At 43.0% G+C, this 6,923-nt stretch overlaps 1 long non-coding RNA gene across 1 annotated transcript; it reads right to left on the bottom strand.

Moving 5' to 3' along the window:
* Positions 1-1,691: 1,691 nt before the first annotated feature.
* On the bottom strand, positions 1,692-3,153 carry LOC126993724 (uncharacterized). Its single transcript, XR_007748207.1, has 2 exons — positions 1,976-3,153; positions 1,692-1,763 (listed from the first exon to the last, which is right to left on the bottom strand). It is a non-coding gene; the product is annotated as an uncharacterized LOC126993724 (long non-coding RNA).
* Between the last annotated feature and the right edge of the window lie 3,770 nt (positions 3,154-6,923).

Raw genomic sequence — 6,923 nt, forward strand, 5'->3', positions numbered from 1 at the left:
ATGATTGGTGTGTAAGATGGAGGAAAAGGTGTATATAAGAGAGATAAATGTGGTGAGAGAGAGAGAGAGAGAGAGAGACAAGGTAACTCTCGCTCTCTCTCTCTCTCTCTCTCTGTTGCACTCCTTCCCTTCCTCCGTCTCTCCCTTACTTCTCTTCTCTCTGCGTTCCTTCATCTTATCTTTCCTTACACCATCCTTCCTATTCTTTCTCCCTATCCTATTTCTCCCTGATTCTCCCTCCCTCCATATTTATGCCTCCCTTATCTCACTTTTCTCCCTCCATCTATTTTTACCTCCCTTTCTCTCTTACATCATCCCTCCCTCCAATCGTCCTCCTTTACCTCTCTTATCATTTAAAATTTTTCTCTCTCCGTATTTTACATTGTTCATCATATCTCCCTCAATCTTTCCATCCTCCCTTTCCAGCATCCCAGCCCCAAAACACACACACACACACACACACACACACACACACACACACACACACACACACACACACACACACACACACACACCACTCTCTTACCAAAGCCTGATTTAATAACAACGTCCACCACTAGGCCTCCACACTTACCACAGACATCCTCCTCCACCTCCCCCCCTCTCCCCCGCCACCGCTCGTCCAGTCGGCGGGTCACAGCGGTCCTCCTGTTTACATCCTGCCTCGCCCCGCCACCTGGCCGCCCCTCGCACCTGTCCGTTCACCTGCCACTCTGCTGTCCTCCTCAGTGTCTTGTCCCGCTTCTCGCACACCTGTTACGCCGTTCACCTGTACCCCTCGCCTCGCCGCTTACGCTACAATAACAACTACAACAATGACAAATTATCCTCCTACTACTACTACAACAATAACAACAAAAACTACTACTTCTACTACTACTACAACTACAGCTACTATTTCTGGTGTTGTTTCTCTTTCTAATAATCTCGTTACTTGAATATATTTTACAAATACGTATGAACAGTGACTTGATTCATCTTTCTTTTTTCTTTATTTACTTTTTCCTTTCCTCCTCCTCCTCCGCTTCCATTCCTTCTCTTAATTCTCACAGCCACGCATATACAGAAGCCCCAGTGTCGACGTGCCAAGGGTCGGGAAAGGGGAGAGAAGGGGAGGGAGAGAGGTGAGAGGCCTTGTATCTAACGGTGTACTATTTTGAGGCGTGGCGCTGCCCTTCCTGTACACCTCGACCCGCCCGCCGCTGCTCCACGTGGCGGCGGGCGGGAGGTCGCGATCAGAGGACGCCAGCCAGGGTGAGGGGGTACAGAGGAGCCTCGACCGTGATCTTGGCCCGGGAAGTGATGCCCGCGAGATGGTTAGCTCAGCACGTAATCTTGACCCAGAGAGATATGCTTATGGAGGGTCGGCGCAATGAAAATGGACATGTTATCTACTGCTGTAACTACCCTTTGAGATACTGTTTAATTATGCACGGAGTCTTAGCCCAAAAGAGATATGCTTACAAAGGGTCGGTGTGATGAAATTGGACAAGTTATCTACTGCTGTAACTACCCTTTGAGATACTGTTTAGCTATGCACGGAGTCTTAACCCAAAAGAGATATGATTACAAAGGGTCGGTGTGATGAAATTGGACAAGTTATCTACTGCTGTAACAACCCTTTGAGATACTGTTTAGCTATGCACGGAGTCTTAACCTAAAAGAGATATGCTTACAGACGGTCGGTGTGATGAAAATGAACTTGTTATATACTGCTGTAAATACCTTTTGAGATACTGTTTAGCTATGCACGGAGTCTTAACCTAAAAGAGATATGATTACAAAGGGTCGGTGTGATGAAATTGGACAAGTAATCTACTGCTGTAAATACCCTTTGAGATACTGTTTAACTATGCACGGAGTCTTAACCCAAAAGAGATATGATTACAAAGGGTCGGTGTGATGAAATTGGACAAGTTATCTACTGCTGTAACTACCCTTTGAGATACTGTTTAGCTATGCACGGAGTCTTAACCTAAAAGAGATATGCTTACAGACGGTCGGTGTGATGAAAATGAACTTGTTATATACTGCTGTAATTACCTTTTGAGATACTGTTTAGCTATGCACGGAGTCTTAACCTAAAAGAGATATGATTACAAAGGGTCGGTGTGATGAAATTGGACAAGTAATCTACTGCTGTAACTACCCTTTGAGATACTGTTTAGCTATGCACGGAGTCTTAACCTAAAAGAGATATGATTACAAAGGGTCGGTGTGATGAAATTGGACAAGTAATCTACTGCTGTAAATACCCTTTGAGATACTGTTTAGCTATGCACGGAGTCTTAACCTAAAAGAGATATGGTTACAGAGGCTCGGTGTAATGAAAATGAACATGTTGGTTCGTATTATAAGAACACATATTTGACAAGCCTTTCGTAGGAGTTGTGGCCATTTCTAGGAGTAGCTTAATGACCCTGGTGGTAGTGTGACCCTTCATCTGTACCGTGAACCTAAAGAAACACTCATTAGAATCCGACTGACCCCCTCTTTGACCTTTAGAAATAGCTGATGTGAGAAGCGAAAGTGTCTAATAATACCGACCGTTATCTACTGCTGGCATCATGGAGTGGCTGCAAATGTTTATACCCTTGAAAAAGACGGTTTAGCTATGCACGGAATCTTAACCCAGTGAGATATGCTTACAGAGGGTCGGTGTCAGGGAGTCGGTGTGATGAAAATGAGCATGTTATCTACTGCTGAGTGGCTTCAAATACTACTACCGTAAAATATAGATTGTTTAATTGTGCAAGTACGAGTAATCTTGACCCAATGAGATATGCTTACAGAGGGTCGGTGGCAAGGAGTCGGTGTGATGAAAAATGAGGTTATTTTCTGCTGGTGTTATGGAACGCCTTCAAATGTTGACACAGATAGATTGTTTAGCTATGCACACAATCTTAACCAATAGGGATACGCTAATACGAGGGTCGGTTTAAGAAATATTAACTTATATATTAAATCCGTCTGGTATCATGGAGTAGCTTCAAATAATACCCTTGAATTGATTGTTTAGCTATGCACATAATCTTAACCAATAGGAATACGCTAATACGAGGGTCGGTTTAAGAAAAATTAACTTATAATCTTCGTCTGGTATCATGGAGTGGCTTCAAATCTTTCGGCCACCTCCTTGGATCCTTTTTAGGAGCAGCGAGTAGCGGGCTTTTTTTTTTTTATTATTGTTTCCTTTTTTTTTGTGCCCTTGAGCTGTCTCCTTTGTTGTAAAAAAAAATTTATATAATAATAAAAATAATAATAATAATAATAATAATAATAATAATAATACCCTTAAATAGATTGTTTAGCGATGCACGAAATCTAGACCAAGAAGGATATGTTTATACAAGTGTTGGTTATTATAATTACCTATCAGTATCATCAAATCGCAATAAATAAATGTTTCGAATGTTCACACACGAGAGACTGTTTAGGTCAGCGCGATATCTACACCAAAAGAGATATGTATTGGTTAGCATAATGAACCTGAACATAACATCTATCAGCATCATCACGTGGCAATAGATTAATGTTTCAAATGTTCACACACGAGAGACTGTTTAGGTCAGCACGATATCTACACCAAAAGAGATATGTATTGGTTAGCATAATGAACCTGAACATAACATTTATCAGCATCATCACGTGGCAATAGATTAATGTTTCAAATGTTACTATCACACTTGAGAGAGGTGGTGTACATAGGTGTGCACTGAACAGACAGGTAAATGCGGTGACATATAGGGTCTTAACTCTATTTATAGGCTACTCAAATCATCTTACATATAATAATTCTTTGTGCTAATGTGTTATAGAATTGTTAGGATTGGTGTTGATTCCTATGCTGCTGTTGCTACTGTTACTGGTTAACCCCTTGAGTGCGGATATCCTACAGTCAGACATCACCAAGCTACAGGAATGGAACAAAAAGTGGCTGCTACAATTCAATGAAGAAAAATATAAAGTCCTGCATTTGGGCGCGGATATCCAGCATACCAATACCACATGGGAAACACTCCACTATCCACCACAGAGGCAGAGAAAGACCTAGGACTATATTTTACCAGGATACCAGTGAAGGCAAAATCCGTGCCAATCGCAGCGGACGGGTTAAGAGATAGTGATAAGAGCATAGTAGTAGTAGTCGTAGTAGTAGTAGTAGTAGTAGTAGAAGTAGTAGTAGAAGTAGTAGTAGCACCCTCCTCCCCCCTTCCTCCCCTCCCTCCCTCCCCTATTCATATCAACAGTAAAAGGCAACGCACCTTGGCAACCAACAAGCTTATCAACCTTCCTCGGCTTCCTCTCACCACCACCGACATTACCACCACCACCACCGCCACCACCACGTCGACAGCCTTACTAACACCACCACCACTGCCATCACAAACACCTTACCATCACCACCACTACTATTGCCACAACCACCGCCACCATCATCGCCACCATCATCACCACCTCCGTCACTACCCTCACCATAATCACAGCACCACGTCACCTCTGAGACACACACACACACACACACACACACCATGGTAAGCACCGGAGGCCGTCAAGCTGCACGATTCTCTCTCTCTCTCTCTCTCTCTCTCTCTCTCTCTCTCTCTCTCTCTCTCTCTCTCTCTCTCTCTCTCATGCTGTTTTCTATTCTTATGCTTCGTTTTATATTTTCTTGATGCTAATGTTTGCTGTGCTTCTTCCCCCTCCTCCTCCTCCACCTCCTCCTCCTCCTCCTCCTCCTCCACCTCCTCCTCCTCCTCCACCTCCTCTTCCTCCTCATGTTCTCAGGGTATTCTCGTAAAGCGGAAGCAAATACGTGTGAAAAGATGAGGCGAGTGAGAAAATTCCCGGAACTCAGTGCAGGAGGAGGAGAAGGAGGAGGAGGAGTGTTTATAGTTTTCTTTCCTTCCTACTTACTAACTTTCTTTTTTATGTGTACATGAAGCCTTTGGTGTCCGTACAGCGACCCCACCCCGCCTGCATACACACACACACACACACACACACACACACACACACACACATAGAAAACTGCTAACTGCCACGTGTGCGACTCTTAGTGCGTGTTACTAGTTAGTGTGTGTGTGTGTGTGTGTGTGTGTGTGTGTGTGTGTGTGTGCTAAGACGAAATGTATGTATTCCCAAGGTAACACTAAACACGCAAAGAAACACTCACAAACACACACACACACACACACACACACACACACGTGGCACTAAGCAGGCAGGCAGTGTGTGCGTGCGTGTGTGTGTGTGTGTGTGTGTGTGTGTGTGTGTCCGGCCAAACACCTGTACATACGAGGCAGGTTTATGAGGTCGAGGCTTGGATACGTGACTTACTGCCTCCTCCTCCTCCTCCTCCTCCTCCTCCACCTCCTCCTCTTCCTCCTCCTCCTCCTCGACACAGCCCAGCCCAGCAATAAGAAGCTGCACACGGGCTTAAGAGTCACGTCAAGCTCAAGTGGACTACCTGATCACTCCTCCTGAACTCTGCATCTATTCTCATCATCATCATCATCATCATCATCATCATCACTAACAATACGAGAGTTATACACGATTCAGGGGAAGGAGTCACTGGGTATGCTTGGCTTTTCTTATTGCTGTTGTTGTTGTTGTTGTTGTTGTTGCATATTTTCCTTCTCTGTTTCGTTGTCCGTGTTTTATTAAGTCTCTCCTATCTATCTATCTCTCTATCTATCTATCCTTAATATTTTTTTTTTGCAACAGGGTGACTCATCTTACAGCCAAGCCATCCCAACCTCTCTACCTATCTGTCTGTCTATCTATCTACCTATTCATCTATCTTTCAGTCTACCTCTCTAAAAAAAAAGGCACGAGTATTTTTTCACCAATTCCAAGACCATTTCTTAGGACAATTAAGGAAGAACATCTGGCTAACGATTTCCTCTTTACCTGACGGACCAAGAAGAGAGAGAGAATGAGGGGCTGAAAGACGGCAATTAACCTCCGCAACAAAGGGACTGACAAGAACAGGTGACTAACGAAGAAAACGAGGAAAATATCTTCGGAAAATACTACCACCTTTTATAGCCACCTCGTCTCGCCTGGAAAATTGCGGGGCATCAGAGGAATGAACTAGAGGGAGGGAAGGTTGGATGGGTGTTTTTTGCACTAGGAATATAGGGAAGGGAGGGATGAAGAATGAAAGGAATCGAAAAATACCTTGAGTGGGACATTATAGTAGAAAAGAGGGGAGGAGGGACTAAAGAAAAGGAAGACTAATGTTATGGAAGGTTACGGTTGTTTTTTGCACTAGGAATATAAGTAAAGGATGGATGAAGGAGATAAAAATAGGTGAGGAAAATCATGGAAAAATACCTAAACTGAAATTATAGCAGAAAAGAGGGAAGGAGGGACTAAAGAAAAGGAAGACTAATGTTATGGAAGGTTACGGTTGTTTTTTGCACTAGGAATATAAGTAAAGGATGGATGAAGGAGATAAAAATAGGTGAGGAAAATCATGTAAAAATACCTAAACTGAAATTATAGCAGAAAAGAGGGAAGGAGGGACTAAAGAAAAGGAAGACTAATGATATGAAAGCTTATGATTGTTTCTTGCACTAGGATCATAAGCAAGGGAAGGAGGAAGGAGAGATAATAAAGAGGGGATGAAAAGAATGGAAAAAGAATCTGAACTGAGAAACTATGGCAGAAAAAAGGGGAAAGAAGGGAGTAAAGAAAAAGGATGAATAATATTATGGAAGGTTATGGTTGTTGTTTTTTGCACTAGGAATATAAGCAAGGGATTGATGAAGGAGTGACAAGAACAAGGGGACGAAAAGCATGGGGTAAAAACCTAAACCAAGAAATGATGGCAGAGAAAAAGAGGGAAGGAAAGACTAAAGAAAAGGAAGACAAATGCTGGTTGATTCTTGCACTACGAATATGGAAATAAGATA

This window comes from Eriocheir sinensis, unplaced genomic scaffold, assembly GCF_024679095.1.
Source record: "Eriocheir sinensis breed Jianghai 21 unplaced genomic scaffold, ASM2467909v1 Scaffold66, whole genome shotgun sequence".
NCBI classification, from domain to species: Eukaryota; Metazoa; Arthropoda; class Malacostraca; order Decapoda; family Varunidae; genus Eriocheir; species Eriocheir sinensis.